Raw genomic sequence first — 27,321 nt, 5'->3', positions numbered from 1 at the left:
GTTTAGTAGGTCTATGTGAGACTGGAGATGTGGTGCAAGTGTTAACCTTCTCCTCATGACTGTCTGTTCCAGTCTTGGGTGGAGAGACCTTAGCCTCCAGTTTGGCTGTATAATTGCATCTCTTGCATCTCTTGCATATGTTAGCATTTTGTGGTAGGAGGAGAGGGTTGTCTGTGTACATGAGGCAGTTGTAACATTGCCTCAGGATACCCAAGTTCACCAGCTGGACTGGAGAGTACACCTGAAGTTGCCCTTTTGTCATGCCTGAATAGTAGGGTGAGCTGCTTAGTTGCTTGGTTGGTGAGGGGTGGATAAAGAGCCTTGCCCTGCTGGGCAATCAATTGTCAGGGTATATTAGTGCTTGCTATTAGGTCTGAGTAAATGCTGGACTATAGGATGCTTTTTGATTGCTTAGGTTGAGAGACTAGTTTCAAGGGAAAAACTGAAGAGGAGACTTAGTGGAGCCGGGAATAATTTAACCGTAGCTAACCGGTGCTGCCCGACGCGCAAAACCGTGCAAACGCAGTTTTTAAACTACTAACTTCTGGGCTGGAACCATTCCTCCAGGGATAGATGGCTGCTCAAAGTTCCCCTCTCTCACAGGTGAACAGAGAAACTTCCCTCTATCCAAGTAAGGTATGGGCAACTCAGAAACTTGTAACACAGCCCTGAATTCAGCACTAGCCTGAAAACTGGACTATACTAGCTTAGAAGGGTGGGAAACAAGGACTGTTTTTTTTTTTTTTTTTGTTTTGTTTTTTGAAAAGATAAGGCAAAAACAATACAAAGGACACTTAAAGCAGCTTTAAACGACTACAAGCAATCAGAAAAGGCTATCGTACTTTAGTGTGTAGCCTACAACAGTTAAACAAATTATTTAAACAAAAAATGACTTTTTAAAGTGCAGGCAGTCAAATAAGTACAATATGTGAAAAAAAACAAGCTTTTAAATCACAATGAGCACTGGTATTATTACTATAACTATTACTGATAAGTTGGTTAACAAGGCTCTATCTAAAGCTAAAAACACTGCCTCCATGGGACCAGATGGTGTCCCAGGCTGTGTCATACGTGAGCTCCAAAAGGAATTAACCCCGCATCTTAATACCCTGTTCAGTCTCAGCCTCTACACAGGATATGTGCCCAGAGAATGGCACACGGCAACAGTAGTCCCGCTACACAAGGGTGGGGCCACAACTGACCCTGGGAACTACCGACCAATAAGCCTGACCAGTCTGATCTGTAAGGCTATGGAGCGAATCATTATGGAACTCATACATGGAGAGATTGGGAACCTCCAGTTGCTGGACCCCACACAGTTTGGCTTCGTCAAGGGCAGATCATGCCTCCTGAACCTGGCGGATTTCTTTGAGACAGTTACTCAGGCTATAGATAAGGGAAAGGAGGTACACACAGCTTACCTTGACCTTGCTAAAGCATTTGACACCATTCCTCATTCGGGTATTATTGATAAGCTCACCAGCCTGGGCATAAACCCTTACGTCACAAGATTTATCGCAAACTGGCTCTCAGACAGATCCCATAAAGTAAGAGTAGCAGGATCTATGTCCGAATCCAGACCAGTAATGAGTGGTGTGCCTCAGGGCTCTGTCCTGGGGCCACTCCTGTTTGGCATATACTTCTCAGAAGTACAGGCAAGCACAGAAGGGCTGTGGCTGACTAAGCTTGCAGACGACTGCAAACTGGGTGCTATAATAGAGTCTCTGGCTGACATGGAGATCCTCCAGAAGGGCCTAAATGAGACTGATGCATGGTGTCAAAGCCATGGTCTCAAGCTAAATGCAAAAAAATGCGTAGTAATCCCCTTTGGAAAAAACGGAGTACCCACAAACTGCAACATAGGAGGTAATCCCCTGAAATCTGAAGAAGAAATAAGGGATCTAGGGACCCAAGTAGATAGCCAGCCTTCCTTTGATAACCATGTTGCCAAAGTGTTAGAAAAGCCTTCTATGTGACCCATCTGATCATGAAAGGGTTCGCATCAAGATCTAAGGATGTAATGGTGCCCCTCTACTCTTCCCTCATCAGACCCATTATTGAGTACAATGCACCAATTGGAATGTACCTGGCTAGACATCTCCAGCAGCTGGAGAGACCACAGAGGTACCTAACCAAGAGAATTACTGGCCTCAAACAGTTGCCCTATGCAGCACGATTGAAAAAGCTAAGACTGTTCTCTGTTGCATACCGCTTTCTCAGAGGCGATCTCTGTCTAACGTACAGAGCCATGTCCAACCCAGAATTGTTGAATATGCTCCATCTTAGCATAACCAAATCTACTCGAGCTACATGCTCTAGGGATATAAACCTCAACACAACAAAGTATAGAACATGCTGGAGGGATAGATTCCCTTCGCAGAGACTTCCCTTACTATGGAACAGGGTCCCGATCTACATAAGACAGAGCCCCTCACTATCACTCTTCAAGAGGAACCCTGATGAGTGGATGGGTAACAGAAAGTTCACACCGGGGATCATACCAACAGCACTACTAGATAGGGGCCAAGGGTACTAGCTGCTAGTACAAGGGTCTAGGGAACTACTAAAGGGGCGGTGAATACCGCACAACGTGGCTGGGCTAATATATGCCTTCGGGCAGATAGCTCAGTACCAACCTATGAACCTATGAACCTATGGAAAATCAGCATTTAGGCGGAAAACAGTTAAGTACAGCATGAAAATGTAGAAAACTGATACTTAATCACTCCAAAGACTCTCTTTTAAGCTAGAAGGCTTGTATCAGTTTAAGGCTTTCTAGTGCTTTCCAGTAGGTTAGTTACAGGAATGATGGGAAACAAGCACAGATGTGGTCTTTTAAACCAGAAAGTTGAAAGAGATGGACAGCTTCCCAAATTATCAATAAACTACAATTCCTGGGCCAAGAACCACTCCTCTTGTGGTAGACAGGCTACCTAGTACTTACCACTCCCACTGACAAACTAGAAGGCTCCACTCCAACACAAAGGCTTGGGGGGCTCAGAAGCTTACAAACAGTCCTGGATACAGCAAATCTGTACCTGGACTAGACTAGTTACGGGAAAGGTGGGGATCAAGTGCAAACATGGACTTTCAAACCAGAAAGTTGAGAGAGATGTAAAAACTGCCCAAATGGCCAATAAACTATAATTTCTGGACCAGAACCACTCCTCTTGTGGTAGATAGTCTACCTAATGCTTACCACTCCCACTGATAAACTAGAAGGCTTCCCTCCAACACAGAAAGGCTTGGGGGGCTCAGAAGCTTACAAAGAGTCCTGGATACAGCAAATCAGTACCTGGACTAGACTAGTTACAGGAAAGGCGGGGAACAAGCACAAATGCAGGCTTTTAAGCCAGCAAGTTGAAAGAGATGGAAAACTGTCTAAACGGCCAATAAACTACAATTTATGGGCCAAAACCCACTCTTCCCATGGAAATTAGGCTACCTAGCGTTTACCACTCCCTCTGATAAGCTAGAAGGCTTCCCTCTAACACAGAAAGGCTTGGGGGGCTCAGACACTTACCAACAGTCCCGGATACAGCAAGTCTGTATCTGGACTAGACTAGTTACATGGAAGGCAGGAAACAAGCGTAAATGCAGCTTTTAAACCAGAAAGTTGAAAGAGATGGGAACAAAAACTGCTCAAATGGCCAATAAGGTACAAGTTCTGGGCCAGGAGCCACTCCTCTTGTGTTAGATAGGCTACCTAGTGCTTACCACTTCCACTGATAAGCTAGAAGGCTTCCTTCCAACACAGAAAGGCTTGGGGGGCTCAGAAGCTTACCAACAATCCTGGATACAGCAACTCTGTATCTGGACTAGGCTAGTTACAGGAAAGGTGGGAAACAAGCGCAAGTGTGGCTTTCAAACCAGATAGTTGAAAAAGATGGAAGAAAACTGCCCAAAATGGCCAATAGCTACAATTTCTGGGCCAGGGACCACTCCTCTTGTGGTAGATAGGCTACCTAATGCTTACCATTCCCACTGATAAGCTGGAAGGCTTCCCTCCAACACATAAAGGACTGGGGGGCTCAGAAGCTTACAAAGAGTCCTGGATACAGCAAATCTGCACCTGGACTAGACTAGTAACAGGAAAGGCAGGAAACAAGCGCAAACAAAAGCTTTAAATCAGAAGGTTGAAAGAAATGGAAAAGCTTACCAAACGGCCAAAAAACTATAATTTCTGGGCCAGAAACCTCTCCTCCTGTGGTAGATAGGCTACCTAGTGCTTACCACTCCCACTGATAAGCTAGAAGGCTTCCCTCCAACACAGAAAGGCTTGGGGGGGGGGGCTCAGGAGCTTACAAACTGTCCTGGTGGACTAGTCTAGTTACAAGAAAGGCAGGAAACGAGCTTAGATTTTTTTTTTTTACAGAAAAGCAGCTAAAACAGCAGTATATACAATTCAAATGCAGTGCAGGCTAGCACAAATGTGTAGCAATATTACGGCAAATACAGTTTAATTAAATGCAATTAAATTAACAAATGACTAAAAAACAAGTGCAGAAGGCATTAAATTAGACGGCTACTAACAAGCAGTAATTGCAGAGTAAGAGTGACTGAACAGATAGCATGCAGAACAGCAACTAAGACAGTTACAGTAAGTACAGCTGAATAAATTATATATATATATATATATATATATATATATATATTTTTTTTTTTTTTTTTTTTGAGGGAGGGAACAGAGCAGGATTAGGAGGCTACAAGGGTTGTCCTTCCCAAATGCTCTCTTTGCAAACAGTAGGAGTGCCTGAAATCAGAATATGATCTCACTGCACTCAGTTGAGTGAGCAAATGAGATGGGCCCAGAAGGAGTATCCAAATACAAATTTACAAGAGGGGCGGGCAGTTTCAAAGCCACCAAGATTACCACTAAAACAACAACAGGGAGGGTGGGTGAGAAACACAGTGGAGACAACAAGGGACAGAAACAATACAGCACCACTATAAATAATAAGCAAATGTATAAATACAGCACAGAGCCAATTAAGTTGCAAAAAGTGTACTTATCAGTTTGGAATAGATTCCAACTCTGCTAACAGCAAATCTATCAACTTTCCAGGTTTGAATTTACATTTCTCATTGTATTTGGTTCTAGTAGTGATTGCCAGATCTATATACTTTTTATGTGGAACTAGAACTTCACTGAATATGTAGCAGCCAAAGCTGCATGATGTCTGATAATATTACAGGTAAATTTTAAGAGCTTATCACAGAGTAAGTAGGTTTGTCCATTTGCAGTCCTTGAACTCGGAATTGGCACTATATGGAGTGGGGAGGTTGACACTTTAAAGGAGAAGATCACTTAACTGTGGTCAGATCTAACCAATGATACATAGAATAAAAAAGTGGTACATATTCAGGCTATGTTGACAAGGACAAGGCCTTGAAATGTTTGCCCCCTAATGCCTTGGTTTTGTTCTAAGGATATATCATTTTTAAGTGTAGGAATCTTTGAGCATATCCAGTTTTTATTTATTTTTTATTTATTTATTTATTTATTTATTTATTTAAATTTGTTGACCGTGAGTGTCCGACTGGACGTGGGTCCATTTTCAGCGGAGGCCCGGGGAGGAAAGCTCCACAGTAAAATAAACAGACAGTAGTTGCATTGGATTACATAGTGATTAACAATTTAACATAGAAATTACTTACAACATATTTACAGATGAAGAACATAGTACATCAGTAGACAATTAGAATCTTTATCTGTGAAGTACATAACAGGCATTAACAAATGTAACAATGAGAAGTTCCTGCTGTATAATAAGTACTAGGCTTATGAGCATCTGAGCTTGCTATCATCAAGGTAGTTAGTGGAGGTGAAAGAAAGGTAGTAGTTGGATGGGGTGGATGATATTAGAGTGGGAGTTGCAAGGGCATAGCCAGCATGTTTTAGGTGTGCTTTTAATAAAGTTTTGAAGTTGGTGCATGATGGTACGGAGGTAATTGTGGGTGGGAGTGAGTTCCATAATTTGGCTATGGCGCAAGAGAATAGTGCTTCACCAGCAGAGTTATTGGCTTTAGTGATCTGCAAGTGATTTTTCTTGCTGGATCTTAGTGGTCTGGTGGTGCGATAGGGTTGGAGTAGATTCTGGAGGGATGGGACATTTAGTGGATGGTTTACTAGTTTGTGGGTGAGTGAGAGTTGATACCACTGAAGGAGGTGAGGGAGTTCAAGCCAGCCCAGTTCAACAAGTGAGAGACAGTGGTGACTACGGTAGGATGCCCCTGTGGTGAATTTTGCGATTTTGTTGTAGCAGGTCTCTAGCTTGTTTAGATCACATTGCCTTAGGTTGGTATATACTGGAGAGGCATAAAGTAGGGTGGAGATAAGGTGGGAATTTGCTATTGAAATCTTTGCTGCTTTGGTGAGAAATTGTTTATTTCTGTATAATGCTCCTAGTTTTTGTGGACTTTTTATGGTCATGGATATGTGAATGTCAAATTTTAGTTTATTGTCTATTTCCACTCCTAGCAATTTGGTGTGTTCAGTTGGGTATATAGTGGTGTTGTCTTTGCTGTGATGTTAAAGTGAGAGTTGTTTTGAGTATGTTTGGTGGGTTGGAAGATGAGTAGTTTAGTTTTGTTTGGGTTGAGTATTAATTGGGCATCGGATAACCATGTTTCAACAGAGGAAAAGGCTTCCTGTGTGACTTTTTGCAGTTTCGGTAGGGACTGGGCTGAGCAGATGATGGTAGAGTCATCTGCGTATTGGATGAGTGTGCCATGTTTGGTGGCAGAGGCTAGATTATTGGTGTAAACAGAGAAAGTAGGGGTCCAAGGATGGATCCTTGGGGAACCCCTATGGAGACAGGTAGTTGGGGAGATATGTCATTCTGCCATACAACGGATTGTTGGCGGTCAGACAGGTAACTCTGAAACCAGTTGGTGACTGATTGTGAGAAGGATAGGTTATTGAGGACAGAGATAAGTTGTTTGTGTGGGACCATGTCAAATGCTTTAGATAGGTCTAGGAAAGTAGCAGAGGAGAGATAGCCATTGTTTTTATGCTGAAGGATAGTGCTTGTAAAGGAGAGTAAGGCAGTGGTAGTGCTATGGTTTGGTCGGAAACCATGCTGAGTACTGGAAAGGAGGTTGTTAGTAAGGAGGTAGTGTGAGACCTGAGAGTGTATGCATCTCTAGTATTTTGGAGAGTGGAGAGAGAATAGCTATGGGGCGGTAATTGGTTAGTTCTGCAGAGGGTCCGCCTTTGTGGAGGGGAATTATATGTGAGACTTTCCACAATATGGGAACGTAACTTTCTGACAGAGATCGGTTAATCAAGATGGATACTGGGTAGGCCAGAGCATCAGCTGCGATTTGTAGGTATTCACTTGGGAGGTTGTCTGCTGCTAATTTGGTAGGTTTCAGTTTAGTTAAGAGCTTTTTATGTTGGAGGTAGGTACAGGAGAAAAAGAGAAGGCAGTGGGGAGATTACTAGTTGAAGGTGTGGGTTGGAGCGGAGGGGGTTGTGTTGTTTAGCTAGTGATAGTATGGTTTGGGTGAAGTGTGTGTTGAATGAGGTAGCAATATTTTCTGAGGAGTGAGGGATGTTAGGAGGAGGGTACTGACTTTACCTGGGTGGAGGATGGAGTTTATGGAGGACCAGAATTGTTTGGGGCTGTGTTGTGAGGAGTCTAGGGCAGACTGGTAGTGTTGGAATTTGTCCCGTTTTATTAGCTTTTTGACTCTATTGCGTAGTTCTAGGAATTTCTGTCTAGCTGCAGGGGTTTTGGTTTTGCGCCAGTGCTCCCAGGCTTTATCCCTGTTTTTCATTTCTGACTTAGTGGTTTTCTGTAGCCATGGGGAGGGTTGTGCTTTGGTTCTGGAAAATCCTATGGGGGCATGGTAATTAAGGATGTTCAGGAAGGTAGTATTAAAAGATTCAACTGCGTCATCTAGACTGCGGTACTTCAGAGCATGCCAGTTACATTCTTTGAGGGATGAGATGAATGTGAGTGGGTTAAAGTTTATTTTTTTACGTATTTGACGATAGATGGCAGGTTTAGCTTGGTACAGGTATTTTTTGAGTAGGAATGTTGGGGAGTGATCACTGAGGCTATCTGATAAGCAGCCTGTTATATATGACTGGGGGTTCTTACTGACTAGTATCCAATCCAGGGTAGAGTGCTTGCTGGAGTTTTTATTTATCCTTGTTGGTGACTGGACTAGTTGGGTGAAGCCATGAAGGTGTACATGATAGGTTGGATTGTTGCCAGAACAGGATTGCCAGTCAATATTGAAATCACCTAAGATGATAGTTTCTTGGGGGAGATGGTGGGTAGACCAGCTGAGGAGGTTTTCTAGTGGAGGGATGTTTTGGCCAGGTGGGAAGTAGCATCCAATTATGTTGATGGTTTTGTTTTGGTTCATTTTGAGGTTGGTATATATTATTTCTTCATTGCCTATTTGTGGAGCTGATGATTTTAAGATCTGGATGTTTAGATGTTGTTTAAATATTATAGCTACACCACCTCCTTTTTGTTTAGCCGGTCTACTCTTAGTATGCCGTAACCTGTAGGGAGTATTTGCTCACTGGTAATGTGAGGTTTTAGCCAGGTTTCTGTCAGGACGACTATATCTGGGGAGTATAAGTCTATGGTGGCATGGAGTTCATGGACTTTGTTGGATATACTTCTAATATTTAGGCTTAGTAGAAGGAAGTCACTTGGCTTTCTATTGGCTGTAATATGGGAGAAGTTGTGATTTCTAGTCTGATTATGAGGATTGGGGTTGGAGATGGTAGGGCCAGGGTTGGGGTGGATGTCTCCACTTAGGGCTAGTTTTGATATGCATGATATTATTAGTTACGTTGCATTAGTTACAGTTTTTGAGGTATATGTGCACCGATTTATTGATGGATAATTGAAACCACTCATTAAAAAATATTTTTACTATGGGTACGTTTAGAAATCTCTACATCATGGACCAACCAGCTCACTTGGTTAATAAATGAAAAATAAAATGAAATAAGAACAAAATGCTTATCATACTGCATATTCCCATTGCCTTTCCCTCCTAACAAGAGGACCAAAGTTTATTGGAAGAAATTCATTACAATTATCTGTCAATCATTATGTTCGTGCATTTCTATATTCACCACTTGCATAAACTGCTGTAAGAGAACTGTGCAAGAACAGACATGCTTTTAGCTAGATTTTGTAGAAATACATAGTGCTTCATCATAAGCCTTGTGCAGATAAGCAGCACTATGTGACCATACAGGAAACCATGAACTATCCCAAAGGACATGTTGGGCTATAATACACCTAGCTGTGCTTTGGCGCATGTAAATGAGACACATTCTGACTATGCAAGTGGGTCTAACCATGCCGTGAAGATGCACAAGTAGACAAAATCATGCACTGAAATGCACTCACAGATGTACAAGACATAATTTCTAGTCAAATAAGAGGAAGGGAGCATGCACGGCTATGAGCTGCTGATTTGTCATCATCAGTTACAGTTGAGAGGAAGAATTCCAGGAACAATCATCATGAAATGGATCAAGGTGTCTGAAGGCATGAGCTACATCCTTTTCTGATCGTCCAGAGGCAGAGGACAACTGAGTCAATGAATCTGCAAAAAACCCCAAGAGGTTCTTCATCCAGGCCATGTAGCTTTCCACTGCTCTCTCCATCTCCACTCCAGCCCTTACCACCTGCTCCAGCTGCATCTGGTCCACATGATGTTGGCTTTGGAGAAGTGTCTGAATGCTTGAGCAATTTTGTATTAAGTATAAGGTAAAATGTGACAGTCTTGTGGTTAGATTTGGTCAACAATGGGATAATATTAAGAGGCATGTAGGCCAAGGCATCATTGATAAAGACAAAGTCAAGTATATGTCTGCCTTTCATGTGAACCTTCCATCCGATAAATGGATAACTGAAGTCACCTAAAATTAGGGTACTGGGCTTAACAAATATGGAAATCCAGCTTGCCAAGATACATTGTAGCCCCCAGGTGGCATTGAAGAGGATCTGTAGTTGGCTGCTGTAGGAAGGATCAGGTTCTGCCTGCTTTCTCTCCAAGTGGTGGGTATCCACTGCATACGCTTTTCCTTGCCAGCACTTATGACTGTACCAACTAAAAAAGGAAAGAAGAAGAGGAAACACTAATGGGAGCGAAGAGGAGAACTGATGGATGGTCTGTATTCACCAAGCAATCAAATAAGTAACCTGATGAGAGACATGCATGGGGTTTGGGGCTTCCTAGGGTGCTATACATGACATGATTAACAATTACCAAGGCTCTGCCTAAAAGTGATGGGACCTCTGACTCAATCTACAGCATTGGGCCTCATAACACCTCTTGGACAGCATTAATGACACATTAACATACACCATGTCAGACTTTATTGCTTGCATATATGCCGTGTGCTTACATTTTTGTGAACAGCAACCTAGAGAGAGAATTCCTATTTGCCCTCTGCTAGAAGTTAGTTAAAACTAAATTATGTATGACTTAAGATTACAAATGGTAAATTTGTATCAAAAATACCCATTACAACAATTATGTTAGTCATACATAAAAGCTGACAGACATGCAGGGCAAATATTAAGTCCACAACCATTTGTGTAGCTTCCATAATGATTCCTCACACCTTTTAGAGCCTTAACATATCACTTATGTAACCCTTATAAATCACTCCCTCCCTCCTTCACACACACACACTCACACACACGCACACACATACACACACACACACACACACACACACACACACACACACACACACACACACACACACACACACACACATGCAGTTCTTTTAAAAATACAATACTTACACAGCGAAAAAACACTCATTGTTTTTATTTAAATTTTCATTTAGATCTCTACCACCGGGACATTTTTTTGACAGAATCTTGATAAGCTTGGATCAAAGGCTACTTAACTCAGTTCCTTTACTGATATTTGGTTAGAATTATTAACTTCCAGCCACTAAATAAACAAAAGGCAAGGAATGTCAACAAATGTGCTGCAAGAGATCTGTCATTTGGAAGAAAAATGCCATAAATCCTAGGAAATTTTAAAGATGAAAGGATAGACTGAACAGGCACAAGAATGGGTTAAGTATTCTTTAAAAAGGACCACACAGAAGCAGATTAAAAAACACAGCAGTGTTGGAATACTCATTTACTCTTTCGGATCAGTCAAGTTTAATAATATTTTTATATTCTGCACCCTGACGAAGTGCCATTTTCAGATATTGGGACATTTTTAAACCATATTCTTCAACAGCAGTAACAGTGCATATACAGTAATGACAAGGCAGAAATAGAAGGTTTTGCTTTATCCTCACTATATATATATATATATATATATATATATATATATATATATATATATATATATATATATAAGCTGCAACAGTAACTTTGATTAGCTGGTAGTACACTTGATGCCAACAATTTTCTTTTAAAGTAACTGACACTGCCTATGCAAAATGGATGGGATGGCTTACTAAAATACTAAGTACATTATACCTGCTGTCATTTGCTAATAAGATGCTGGTGAACATTATACTAGATTATAGATCAGTGGGTGGGGAATAGTAAATTTACCCCTGGTCCGACTGTTATGTGCGTATTAGAAAAGGGAAGCTTTTAGATGCTCCACCACTCATGTCCAAGCTATAACCTCTGTAAAATAAGGGGCATCAAAGCCTGTCATGGCTTGATTTAAACAGGTCCTTTAGGGTCATTAGCCTAGTTATCACCTACGAACCTATGAGTCACTGTCCATTAATGATATGTATACAGCTTATAAACAAGTTCAATACTCAATGAAAGGGAGAGCAGCCAGTGCTGCTGACATGTGATTAGCACACCATTCACTCTTACACTCTGCCAGCTAATGCAAAGGGCTAAAGCTCTGAGCTATTAATGAGCTGCTTCCTATGTTAAAGGTGCAGGGTTTGATTCCTTCTAGCTTCATTTGCCTGAGCAAGTCAATTAACTAGACAGCACTTCCATGTCTCCCATGAAAAGAGGCCATTTTGTTCAATTGACTTACATGGTCAACAAATAGGAATTCTTAAATACTGAGTCAAAAACTAGTAAACAAACTAGGTGTCCAAGGAGTGAACAGTGGTCTAGGTAACTAAATTACTAAATTATAAGAGACAATTACAGTATTAAATGAGATGTAGTTAGAATAAACAGAATTTATTGGTAAGGTGATGAATTTTATTCAATTTTTAATCACAAAATTGGTGGAGTTGACCACACTGACCATTTAAGCCATAACTGCATTACAGTAAAAAAGAAAATACTATACAATGAAAATACAGCTGGACAATGTGGCCAACTTGATTAAGACCAGCTTACATATGCATCTGTCTTTCACCCCAGATGGATAAGTCAACATTGTTGAAGAAAGTGCTAAGGCTATGTCCAAATCACAGCTGTCTGTTTCTCTGCAGTATGTTGGCTTTTCTTATTGACAGGAGCAGAGTTCCACGTCTTAGGCTAAAGATGGAGAATGGCTTTCTTATATATTTTAGGGAGGATGGAGAGTTAGAGAATGGAGAAAGGTACAGGAAAAGCACAGAGCTTTAGTGAATATTCATACTTTTAGTTTCTTGGATAAGAAGAAGCAGAGACCATGGATAACATTAATCTGCTCCCTCACTCTAGGAGAGGTGGAGCCACTCATTATGTTGCTGTGCACAAACCCTCCTATGTTTCCCTTATAAGCTTCCTACTGCATGCTGCTCTGTCAGCATGGGTCAGAATCTGACTTTCAAACATCACTAAGAGTCTTCCCAAAGCTGGATTTCCCAAGTCCCTCATCCCAAAGTTGGAGAGCAAGCATCAAGTGCTCATTCATCCCTCCCAGCCAGTGTTCTTGTACCCAAGCTGCTAATGGAATTCAGGCCACCAGTGGTGCAAACACCATGCCTCTGCCAAAGGACTGCGTAAGTGTGAAGCTTAATGTGCATATCAAAAGCACATTCCTTCCAGTAACAGACAGCCATCCTACCATCTCCAGAGTGAAATAATGATGTTCATATTTTAGGAGAGTTGCACAAACTACATTTGATTTATTTATTCACTTAGTTTCTTTTTTTTGTTTGTTTGTTTGTTTTGGGTTTTTTTTACATGGTGAACTGGCACAGATAGCACTGAGTGCAATGTCCAGGCTTGGAATAAGTACAGCCTTTCCAAGAGAAGTTCTGGTTTCTTTGATTAAAAACATTGCTATACTGTAGCAGGTGCAGATAAGCTCAAGCATTTTACTGAGGATTTTGAATCTATGATCTGAGAACAATAGTGATATAAGGCATATCTGTTTGCATATTTTATACTCTTCACAATGTTCAGAGTACCAATATGTGAATCATGTAGTCTAGACTGCCTGTATGTATTGTAAACTTGAAAAGTAAAGCTAAAGGAGCTGGATGTACATAACCTATTGTCTGCATTTGTTTTTCATGTTTCATATACCAGGTGTCATAGGGTATATGAAGGGAATTGGAACAAGTTGCTTCATCTTTCATTTTAGAAATGCATAGCTATAGACTCCAGAATATCTCTCTCTGCAGGTCATTTTGCCTGAGAACTTAACACTATAGACCCAGAAATTAATTTTATCCCTGAATTTGAGTACAATATCTGAGAGCAACCTTCCGGGGACAAAGACCATAAAGTGCCAAATAAATTCACATTTTGAAAGAAAGGGAGTATTACAGTGATGAGACACGAGCATCAGAATTACTGTCGGTCATGAAGAAAGCTACCATATATCCAACTTTATTCTCTGTGAGGGCACAAAATGCAACAGAAAGCATTGATGTTTATGTCACTTGATTAAACAATGAGCCAAAGACTGAGTTTGGCAGTTTATACAATTCATTAGTATGGAACAGAATTGTGCATGGCATGCAAAATGATCATACAAAAGAAAGGTTGCTGTACAAAGGAGATTTATCATTAAATAAAAGGAATGATATCTGCCAAGTAAATGAAATTAATTCATCTCAACTGAGAGGTTATAAAAGCCTTTAAAAAGTGTTAGTAGTACAAGAACACAGAAATAAGAAACTAAGAAAAAAAGAGTAAGAATGAGCCATGAATCTCATGAGAGATAAGGCCAACATACGCTTGACAAATTTTGTATGAAATGTACTTATGAGCATAATAAAAATAATTTTCCACATGGTGTCAGTTTTGCAGCAAGAGTGATAAAATAAGTAATTTTTCCTAAAATACATAAAATAAAAGAACATTGATTTGTAACTAAAAATAATGCATCTGATGGATCAGAACAATGAAAATGTTTTATTTGAGGATGCAATGTCTACCTAAAGTGAGAAGGTGTTGTATTTACTCAAGCAGAACGTGAAATACAGAATTTGAAACAACAGAATGAGTCAGAAATCTGGACAGAGGAGCTCAAAATAAAAAAAAACATTGTGTTAAACCCACATACAGTTGTGGAATACTGCGACTGAATGAGAGAACATTAAAGCCTCATATGTGTAAATTGTTTCTGAATTTAGGTCATAAAACATTACAAATGAATCAGAGTACATGTAAGAATAAGAATTAAAACTATTAGTTTTAAATAGTTGGAGCAGAACTGGTTATCTATCTTGGGTTATTTTGATTTGCTGATTTTTAACAAAGTTAAAAGTATTCAGCATGTAAAGAGTGAAGATTTATTTACAGGTCTGGGGACTTTGCCAAGGATTTCTTATATTCATATAAAATCCTGATATTTTGCCAGTTGTGACAGTAACCCTTAGGCAGGTGAATTGAAAGGGGGCTGCACAGAATGCATAGATGCAATTAAGAAGCAAAACAAAACTATTGACTATGTGAATAATATGATTACTTTAGTGATGATTAAGAAAATTCATACCTGCATATGTCCATATAGTCTTGATAAACCAATAAAGTAGGAATATTTTCCTCTTTATATACTAAAAAAGTGTTTTTGGCAATCATAAATGTAACATATGTTGCCACTCTTCATTCTACACTGGGATTCTAGCAAAGTAAAAAGTGCTAAAACTGTATACATTCAATATTCCTGAAGGGAGTATACAGGTTTCACAGACTTGTTATTTTGACAGCACTGAAGTGTTTCGGGTAGCATTTGTATAGATGATCAATTGACTTGTAGCTCTGCTTGGAGAGGAATTCAAAGTTAATCAGGCTATGTCACAATTGCTTATGACAGCAAAGAATTTTTAGCAATGTACTGAGGCACTAAACAACTCTTGGCGCAACAGAGTTCCAATCACATGATCCTCTGACCGACTGTGAGCAGAAATGTAGTCTGAAAAACAGTCACTTAAGTAAGTCAAGCTCAAGGCATCAAAAGGTGTCAATGAGATGCCAGTATATCAGAGTTCCAGTCACACACCCCACAGACTAACGTCAAATGAACAGAGCCAGTCCAATTGCCATACTGAAGAAATAAGTACATGTTAAAACAAAACTAGCATCATGAGTAATTCCGCAGAAAACAAAAGTAAAATTAAAGAACAGCAAACAAGTATGCACACTGGCAGCTATCTGCCACAAAATTGCACATAGAAAACATTAGACTCATAACATCCCTTAGGGGTGTCTAGCAGGTGCTTCACTAATGCAACAAGGCTAGAGTGCTAACAACAGTCAACCAGTCTTTATAGATTGTACTGACTGTTAGCAACTATGGTCTCCCCAGTTGTAAAAGTATAACAGGAAGCAAGGCTGAACTAGGAGAAGACATGGCTTACAATCAAAATATGGAATGGCAGTTTTACGACTGCCACTTGTTCGAAATCGCTGCACTCAAGGTCCGCAATGTTGAACTGCAATATTACGAACCACAATAACGAATGTAGATCTGCATTCATTATTATGAGTTCAGCATTGTGAATGTAGATCTTGGCACAGTGGGAAGTGGGGAATTTCCCATTTTCCTCACTGTAGTGCGATCTTGGTGTTGGTATATTTAAGTTGCAGGGGGTGTGGGGGTGCAGGGTGCTTGCCACCCTGGAAAACGTTGATGCTAACACTGACGTTCAATTCGGACAGTTCGGTGTTGTGAGTGGAACCGTTGCAGTGATGACTTCTGACGTTTTGAAGGGATCAGTGAATATATTTTCATAGTTTCCATTCGGCATTGTGCATAAATGCACAATTGCCATTCCGAATTTTGATAGTAAACCAAAGACATCATACGAGCTAACTGTTTACTACCACATCACTCGCAGAAGTATAAAATCCAAGGACCATACAGAACCTGAAATAAGAGCAACTATGTGTGCTTAGACCTAAGTAAAACACAAGGCCCTTCGGCCTGCAAAAATATATAAAAGTCAAACAGGTATTAGATATTATCACTATATATTAAAATGTAATATTGTAGTGTTACAGAGATAAGCATTATGCCTAAAAATCAATGTGCATGGAATAAAGATTGCAACATAATGAAACTGCATATCTAAAACAAAGTATTCAGATACTGAAAGACCAATATATTGCATGCAGAATAATCATTTTAACTGAAAACTCCTCTGAACTCAAAAAAATCCTTTTTTTTTCATTGTATATTTTTCTTCTGAAATATTTTAATGCATTAAAATAACTCTCGGGACTTTTATAAAAATTTGAATATGTTTTCCACACAATTGCTGATATGGGGCTTGACATATTAATATCAACTTGTTTTAGAGGTCGCTTGTCACCTTCCTCGAATCCATTTCAAGTTCCCTTTATATGAGTCATGCCAGGCATAAGGAAGTGATGTTCTCTTCTTAGTCCATTAAGATACAATGGTAGTAGTGTGAGACATAAGAATCTCACTCGCCTTTTGTAGCAGGAATGCTTGTGTTTTATTCCTGAATGACTATCATATACATCTTTTTCTCATAACTTGCTTTAAGCAATTAAGCAGGACAAACCATGTCATCATCATATGAAAAATAATTATTTTCATCTTATTACCCAAATAAAGACTCTAGGATGTGAAAATGTTAATTACTTGCACTGTTTTATAGGATAGTAAATATGGCTTAAATATAGTATCAACGATTTCTGTGACATTTAAAGAAAAGTCTTGTAAAATATCAAGGCATTTTTCATGTTTTCATAACTCTTCCCCATTCTGGGCAGAACTGCCCAAATCTTTAGTACTATGCAGAAAGAGAGACAGGTGATAACCCTATAACTAGATTAATATACTGCACATCTTCCTCCCTGCAATAAAGTCTGTGGAAAATAGTTTCACAACAGTGGCTTTTCTTTTAATAGAAGTTAATCTGCTGACATCTGTAGCACTAATTGCTTATAAGATTGTGGCAGTACCTGACAGAGAATACTAAATTTTTCCAAGTGTTTGTGCTATGTCATATAGGTGGAGACATATTTCTCTGCCAATGTATTTGAGAAGTCAAACTTAAACAAACAAAATGTGGGTGTGCTTTCACTTCCTTTGATTCCAAGGCATGAAAATTAAAGTTTCATGAAGTACAAGCAGTTTTTATGGTACCTAAACAATATTTGAACCAGACTGTAGGGAGAAAAGCAACCTAAGGGTTGAATTAAACTATAGGAGAGGGTGGACTTTTCTTTAATTAAAAATCAGATGTTTCTGCTGCAACCCTAAATGTATATTAATGATGCAAAAGCTTCTTCATTTTCAAGCAGTCCATATTATTTAAGAAACTTCTAGACAATTAGTAAATGGAAACACATTCCTTAAGTTCAAAGGCAGCAAATTGTGCATTTTAACCAGTAACCATGAATCAGTCACTTATTAAAAATAAGGAAACATTTATTCCCTGCATTCATCAATAGACCAAGGGTTCATAATTATGCACAGAACAACAGTTATCAAACTAGTCTATTTTCTCAACTTGCCAGGATAGAGTGGAAGCAAGGCTTGATAACAGATTATGCAGACTCAGATTGATAAAAGCCTCCATAAATTGGCATGAATTTCAAAGCAGCAAGGCTAGAATGCTAACAGTAAATATCTTGTAGCAAAGTGAATTGAACTCACATTTGGGAGTCAAGACGAGATGCTGTGTAGCTTTTCTAGTAAACACAGGTAAAGGACAGTTTTATTTATTTCTTAAAATGTACAAATGTCACAGCTAATAAAATAGTTCATGCAATGGTGATGAACCTGGGAACAGTGGGGTACTTACACCTTAATGCATAATTAATGCAATTTATGACCTAGTTAAATTTGTCAATTCCTGAGAAATTCCAGCCCGAAAGCAATGTGATATTCATGCAGTTGCCAAATTGATTAAAAACAGTTGATTCCCAGTAAGACAATAGATAAGACAATAGTTTCAGTTTCATGGATCTGATATTTAATCACTGTTTTCCTTAATCCACTCTGAAAAGGAATCAGGGTGAAAGGACTCCTCTCCTCTTTTGACAGTACCAACACTGGCCAAACAAAGACATGCAGAACATTAAGGAAAGGATTTTACTAGAAAGATGTTGAGAACTTTAACTCCTCAGATATGTTGCAGTAAAATTCATTAATGCTGCAGCTCTAGATAAATGAAAAACAACTGTAAGTTTATGCTCTTTAGAATGGCACATTAAGAGAAAATGCATTCACAAAAAGAAGGAGATTCATAATGTAGACAGATGGAAAAATCAGGGATTACAGATGCACAAATGTTGACTCATAGTATGCAATGCAAGAGGGTAAAAATAAATGTTACCAAAATCTTGAGGTGTATTATGCAGTTCTAGAAACTGCAGTCATGCTCCTACTGTATATAGTTCTCACATGATACATGCATAATTAATGCAATTTATGAGATGGATGGATTATGGATTAAGGAAAACAGTGATTAAATATCAGATCCATGAATATAATACATAATATATTGTATGATATATAATGATATATTATATGCAAAAGAAAAAATAAAAGCAATGCTATTTGGAACCAACCAAAAAATAGCCAAAGTGCCCATCTTGCTTAATATTAAAGATGTTAACAATACCACCACAGAAACTACCACATCCTTCAAACACCTTGCCATTTGCCTAAACCTGATATCTTTCAACTACACATTCAAAATAAATGCAAAAAGATCAACATATTACTGCTATGGGCATATAAGCTTTTGCCTCTTCTGTCCAAGCTAGCCAAAGCTGCCATAGGCAAAGGTATACTCTAATCTCAACTTACATTATAGCTGCAGCCTCAAAGAAAAACACCACCACCTTACAAACCATATCCAGTAAAATCTGCTGGTTCATTACTAATTACCCCAATAATGACCACCACTGCCTAACACTCACCAAAGCTAAATGGTTCAAAGTACATTTGAGAGACAACCTTCTTTTAGGACCATTAATTCACATAGCGTTTCCTCCTGACAGATTGTCCCCTCTCACTCATAAACTTTTCAACAAAAACACCACATACAGTGTCAGGGATATCTTCCAATCTCAAACCCCGTCCACAAACTCCAAAAAGTAAACTGTATTGCACTGTCCATGAATTCTCCATCCAAGCACCTAAAGTATGGGACTTCACTCCTCTCTCTCAATCCAAGACATCCAAAATGACTCTGACTTCAGACAACAGTTTAAGGAACATCTCTTCACCCAAGCAAAGTGCAGCTGCCCTCACTCAAGCCATGTTACCTGAACCCTCCAGCTCTCTCGTTCACCCTTTTATCCCTATTTCATCTTTATCTCATTTTGACATCCCCTTTACTTACTGCCTCTCATTCATTCTCCTTCCATTGTCTCTTTGCATCTCTCTCATACTTCCCCTTTCGACTCCTCTTCCCTTTGCATGACTTTCTCACACTTTCTCTGTATTCTCCCCATGGTATCCTTTCTTGCAACTATTCTCATTTGCCACTTCTAATGACTTCATACCGCTCTATTTAATGATATGCTGCCCTGCCTGTAGCATAAGCCATCTCAGTCATTATGGCTACATCTTATCTATAAATCTCTGCTAAACATAATTCCATTTTTCCATCCATGTTTTGACATTGTTAATTGCTTCTTGAACTAAATGTTATAATGTATTCTGTAAATATGTATATATATATATATATATATATATATATATATATATATATATATATGTGTGTGTGTGTGTGTGTGTATGTGTGTGTGTGTGTGTGTGTGTGTTTTTATAGCATATCCTTGTATCTGCAAATGTGTTTTGTTCTTTTTTATGTGATCCTAATCACCTGCAAATGTTTTTTGAAATCAGTGCACTACCCTGGTAAAATAATATCAAAAAATAAAATATTAAATTATTTTTGAAACCATGTACAGAATGCATCAAACAGGTTGAGGAAAGGCAAAAGAGGTTTTCCAAGAATATAAAGGGAACTTGGGGCAAATAAATTAGGAGAAATAGTCCAGAATAGCTAGAAAATCTTCACTTCAGAATAGAAGGGGAACAGAGAATAATGCATTGGATATAATGGATCATTAACCAGATATAGGTGGTCAGGACTAAAGATATAGCATGTGGCTAGGCAGAATCCTAAAAAGCAAGTGGAATGGAAAAGAAAGACAAGTAGTACTATGAAATATTAATTCACAGAGTTGGCTGACAAGTCCCAGGTATGTACATATAGAGAGTTACTGAGTCCATATCAAAAATAAGGGTTCCAAAGTACTATAAGAGTATAGGACATGCCTATTCTGACATTGATAGGTATACATTCTACACTACACTGCTTTAGCATCCCATTTCAAGAATATGAAAAATAACAGATAGGTATATACTTTACAGTACTCAAATAAGAATTCTATGTAAGTAATGTAAAGTATATACCTATATTAGAAGTTCACAGACATCAAATATCTGGCAAGAAATGCATCACAAATTATATATAAATTCTGAATGAGTGTCAGTTGCATCATGTCTAAATATCTTTTAAAAACGTAAAACATATAACTGAGACGAGGTAGAAACAGTGTATTTTTACTAATGCTCCAGAATCTATTTTTCTTGTGCAGTCTGTCTTTTTAGTTCCTGAACAGTCACATTAGCCTCTGCTCTTATAAATGCAAAATGTGCCTGACTACAAATAACTGAATGTACGTATATATTATTAGATTCTCTGCAATGGTGAATGTCATTGAGATGCTCTGAGCTATGTAGTTTAACTGGGTTGAGATATTTAAGCTACATAATATGCTCCACATGTACATAAACCCAGATACACAACCAAGGAAGAAATTGAAGTATTCAAAGACCTAATCTCAAAACATCTATTAGAATTTTTAATTGTAAATTATCTAGTTTTATGTGCACAACAATTTCTATATTATGGAGACAGCTTTTCACACTACCATCTTATATAAATTTGATCTAAAATAGCCCATAAAAATGTTCCCTTAACAATACCTTGTAACTGCAGGTAAACTTCATTGTCAATGGATAACTTCAGCTAGTTCACATGTCTAAATCTGTGCTTGATCTAACCAAAATATTAACATAAAAATGCTAGTCAACTTTATGTATACATTCTATGTTTACTTGCACTTTATTTTACTTTCCCTGTATAGCAACCAAAATTAATTTATTCACTATTTGTACTATGATTTTAATTTCCCTTGTATAGCAACCAGAATTAATTTATTCACTATTTGTACTATGCTCTTTATTAAAGTAAAATTAATTTATTTGCCTTTAATCTCTTGTGGATTGTATTTATTTATTACAAATATATTTATGCATTGTTGCTTAGCTGAGAAGAAGGTAAACAGTATTTATTCTGAGGAATAGTAAATTATAGGGCCACATTTTCAAAAACTGTTTCAGCTGACCAACAGTGAAAGGGATATTAATTGGCAAAGTAAGAGAGGACAAGCAGCTGAAGTACCCTGGCTTTCTTCGGGGTGGTGGCAGTACTGCCAGGAAGAAAGCTATGGGGAATTGGAGAATTCTGCCAGCCTTCCCTGGAAGTTGAGTGTCTGTGTGCACAAATAATATTTTGTGTGAAAGGCAGTTACTGTTGACAGAGGAGCACTGGAACATATTGGTTCACAGAGAGAGAGAGAGAGAGAGAGAGAGAGAGATATTGAGTGGTGTGGTCTCTGTAAGGACATGGGATGTAGTCTAATTTGGGTGTGGAGTTTGGAGACCTATGCCCCGGACATAAGTGCATATTTCCTCTCTCCTCTTGGAACAAAGGTTGTATTTTGTGTATTACACATTAGAACAGACTGGATAACAGCATCTCCATCACATTTTGTGGCAGTGTTACCACTGTTTCCTCACACAGACATGATAGAAAGGACCATTTCTCAATTATATACAAAAAGATAACCAAGTTTTTTTTCAAAAGAATGTGTATGTTCTTTAACATGAATATAACAATAAGTTGTTTTCTGGTGCTACAAAAATGAAGCGATAAAAAAGCTGATATAGTGTAGTCTGGAAATGTATCATTTGTGGTGACTGGTACAATGGCATTGAAGCAGGGTGTCTGTTTCCACTGTCAGTGAAGTGAGTTCAAGAGTGGGGTCAGGACACTGGCAGGGTTAGTGGAGGGGATAGGATGAAGAAGTTGGCGGCCAGCTTTCCTATCCCAGGGAAAAGGTTTGGAGGAAACACTACCTATTTGGCCTCTAGTGGAAACCAGAAGTGTTACATGTGGCCTATTTGGGGGAGTGCCCAGACATTATGATGTCATTGCACATGACATTAGCAGAGGTTTCTGACTAGTCACGTACATGATGGCTTAGACTGTTGCATCTTGTAACTCCTCATAAGATCCCTCACTCTTTACAAATTTGTAACACAAGGCTAACTCATTAAATAGTTGGGAAGCCCATTGGCAATAAAGCCATGTCAGATGTAGACTAGTAATGAGCAGCTGGGAGATTTATGGTCTACAGGTGCAGGTGCAGTAATTGAAGGAGAAGCCAGGGAGCTAAGCAGGCAATGTATGGAGAAGTTAGAAAATGCATCATGATCAAATAGGTAACAATGCAATCAGGTTGCTGTCAAGAAATCATGATAACTAATACACTATAATTTGAGTTTAACATACACACTAATGCAGAGTGCAATATTATGTCTGAATGTATTTTAAAAGTGTTTACTGTGATGGAAAAAATGAAGCCCTAAATACAACTGTTTGTTCATAAATGAATGGAACCCATTAAATCAAGCATAGCAAATGTATGAAGCACATAAAATCAAGCTATGTGTTTGGTCATGTAAATGAACATATAAAACTTTAGAAGAAATATTTTTACAGAATCAAGCCCCCCCCATCCTACACTTACATATTCTCACTTTATTGTCATTCAACTTGGAGAAAGAGAAATAATTCATTTTTTAATCGCAGTAGGATGCAGCAGTCCTGGAATATACATTAAAAGAACTTCTGAGTCCACACACACATATTGCTATATTAAGTAGCAAGCAAAAATACAATCAGGTGAATCCTCGAGCAAAAAAAATAAAAGAACAATTCTAACTCACATACCTGAAGGGAAATATTTTTGAAGAATTGGGCATAAAAGGCACACAAAGAAGGCTATGTGCACCCTGAAACATATTGATGGCACCAAGTAAACCCAATGGAACAAAAGTTACTGATTTGAATATAAAAGTAAGTAATGCAACATCCTGTTTAAAATCATAGTCACTGGGATTCAAGAAGCTTGTGCCAGGTGCAGGCATAGCGTCGGCATTCTAACACCAGATATGGCCGCCGAGTGATTCAGGTATGAGCTGTTTCCACGTGCACTACCTGAGTATGCTACGCCCATATAACTCCCGGACCCTGTATGCTAATTACCCCATGTGCAGCAGTGTAGCATGCAAATGAAGGTATGTAGTGATCCAGGAAGTGGTGCAGGCGTAGTGTAAGCATGCAGAAATGTAAACCATAGAAAACGGTTTACATGTTTGCAAACATAAAATCGGAGCCATGACAGCCGACCAAATGCATGCATTATATTGTTAATATATGCCAATAGCTAAATATATAGCCATTGGCATAAAAAAATGTACAAAATATAAAATTAACATTTAATATATATAGTCGCACTATCACGACGTGGAAGCGCAGGGCAGCGGTGAGCAAATAGGATCGCAAGGAAAATATAAAACTATAGAATAAAACTGCAATGAAACACATATCACAATTTCCCCATAGTAGTCAATGGCAGGCATGCTACACCATACTATGGTGCAAGGGTTGCTAATGGGCAGTGACAGTGTTATGCGCAATAGCTAGGAATAAGTAGGCAATGCCATGCAAATGAGAGGAGTAATAGTGAATCACAGATTCCCAGCTGGTGTAAGGATGCACCTCACAGAGTAGCGTTATAACACTGAGGTGTGCCCTTGAGATAAAGATGACATCAAGAGATGGGTGTGTCGCCATTGCTGTAAGCACATTGGAGCATTGCTAAACTGGTTTGCCCCTTGCTAGGCAAAGCTGCAGGATAGGGGTGTGTTGAACTGGCCATACCTATGCTTAGCTGAGAGTACACAAGGTAACCGAGTATGCATGTGAACGGAGATGAAAACGCACCTAAACACAGTACATGGGTTTGCACGCACTGCAGCTGAAACAGGAAGGATATAGGAAAGAAATAAGGAAATGCTGCAGCAGGGAAATTGGAGTACAAATGACTAATTAACACATAAGAGCCTACAGTGGGCCATTGATAGCAGCTATCAAGGCTGCAAGCAGCTACCTGCAGAACAGGAAAGGGGAGGGGCTGTATTGCAAAGAAAACAGTAAAGTGTCAAAGTAGAACAAAGCCGATTTTCAGTATATCAGCTACAAGGCACATTTTGCCATGACTGGGTAGGGAAAGTACAAAATAAGAAAGATGGCATGTGGATGCATGCCTGATAATGGGAGGGGATCCAGGTTTAAAAGTGAATTAAAGGGCAACAGATTAATCAAGGTAGGCAAGCAGATCTCCACAGTAAAGGCCCCACACTTGCAGTACTCATTGCAAAACCCATAATTAAGACACGCTGCAGCTGGAATAGCTCATACACAGCCACTGACATCAGCAGCATCCATAGCACAATAGTATAAAGTGTGAAAGCACCTCACACACATTTGTGTATTCTCATACACTCTACACCAGTGGTGTATACAGACAGGGAACTTTTAGTATGTACATGTTAGGGGCTCCCATAGCTTTGATCCACCAGCATGTGTTGGAGACTGAAGGTGGTGTGGAGGATGATGCACACAACCACCTCAGGCACCAGAGGAGGAGAGTGTTCAGACCCATTGTAACCTACCAGGGGCTACATGATCTGGAGATAGTAGAGCATTACAAGGTGGACAGGGACACCCTGCAGCAACTTGTGGAGCTGTGCCGGCCACACCTCAGAGCCAGAACAAACAGAGGGGAACCCATCCCAGTAGATATGAAGGTATGTGTAAGCCTGAGAATACTAGCTACAGGTACCTTTCAAAGACCAACTGGGGATATCATGGGGATCTCACAGGCATTAGCATCCAGGGTACTACATCAGTTCCTGGATGCCATGTTACCACATGCCAATGAGCACATATACTTCCCCCAAATGCAGGAGGAGTTGGCCAGCAATATGCGTCTCTTCCACCATGTGGCAGAATACCCGGAGGTACTGTGTGCAATAGACTGCACGCACATACACATCAAGTCCCCACCCAGTGAGCAGGGTAGGCACTACATAAACCGCAAGGGATACCCCACAAACAACTGCCAGGTCGTGTGCAATGCCCAGAGCATTATCATGGATGTGTGTGCTGGCAGCCCTGGAAGCTATCACGACTCCCACATCTGGCATGCCTCACAGCTGTATCAGTTATTTGTCAGGGGGGACATCCCAAATGGCCACCTGATGGGGGATGCTGGCTATGTGCTGGACCCGTGGATGATGACTCCTATCAGAAATGCACTCGCACCCATGCAGGAAGGCCATAATTAGGCACACGCACAAACCAGAATCATCATAGAGTGTGTGTTTGGGATGCTGAAATCACGGTCCCATTGCTTGGACATATCTGGTGGAGCCTTGCAGTACTCTCCAGGCACGTGTGCCCACATCTTCATAGTATGTGCCATGCTACACAATATGGTCCTGCGGAAACAGCTGCAGCAGGGACAGAATGGTGAAGGTCCTCACAGCCCACCACCATTGCCAAGGGCCCCACAGGCACAGAGGGACTCAGACCACGAACACCCTATGCCAGCCCCAGTAGGCAGATGGAGGCATACCCAGTATGCCCATGCCTTGGCAAAGAGGGAACGTATAGCACACACACTGACAGTGTAGGCACCTAGGGACTGACACCTTTCTCCACCTGCACACACAGTAAAAATGGATGGCACACACACAAGACTACCTGTAAATTGTCATGTATAGGCAGTCTACTGTGTGCATCCAACATAGGCAGCCCTCAGCTATTGCACACACAACTGCCATTGGCACTAGACAAGTCAACACCTGAACAGTAAATTAATCTATCAGCATGTGCTGATACTGTATGTATAGATTCATAGGTAGGTACTTGGCCAACTGCCAGAGGCCATTCACAAGCCCAGCCAAAATGTGTCAGCTTTTGCCACCCCATTGATTCATTAACTGTCCCTCTGTGGAGCAGAGCCAATGGCGGGAACCTTGGGGTGCATCTACTGTTCCCCATCCACTCTTCAAGGTTTCTCTTGCAGAGTGTTAGTGAGGGGCTCTGTATAATGTAGTTAGGGATGTTGTTCCAAAGTATGGGGAGTGTCTGTGACAGGAATCTGTCCCTCCAGCATCTTCCAGCTATTGTTGTGGCAAGGTTCAGCTCACTACAGTGTGCGGCTCACTGTGACATGGATTCCCATAGGTGGAGCATATCCATTAAGCCTGAGTTCGACATGGCTGTGTTGGCCAGCAGAGATCATCTCTGGGTAAACGAGATGCCACTGAGTAAAGCAGGAGTTTATTCAGTCTGGCTGCATAGGCCATATGTTGGAGGCCAGTATTCCCCTTGGCAAGGTACATTCGTGGACCTCCCAGCTGTTGGAAGTGTCTTCTGAGGTACATCCCAAATGGGTTATTTTACCCTATGATGGGACTGATGAGGGATGGGTAAAAGGACACTATAACCCCAGTATGTCTAGATGGGAATCCTTTAGTAATCAGATGGTCTACATAGAATGATGACTTAACTACTGTGGAGATATGATTGTCAAAGGGGAGATCACTATCTACCTTAGTACCCAGATACCCCATTGCCTCATCCATATTAAAGTGGCTGCCACTTATGTGTTAATATGTGGGTGCTTAATATTCCACAATGGAATGACCATGCAGTTAGTGGCACTTGGCCGGAGGCCGTGATGT

This window comes from Protopterus annectens, chromosome 7.part0 (genome assembly GCF_019279795.1).
Source record: "Protopterus annectens isolate FY-2018-M chromosome 7.part0, PAN1.0, whole genome shotgun sequence".
In the NCBI taxonomy this organism is placed as follows: domain Eukaryota; kingdom Metazoa; phylum Chordata; order Ceratodontiformes; family Protopteridae; genus Protopterus; species Protopterus annectens.
Note: the sequence above shows the minus strand (reverse complement) of the source record.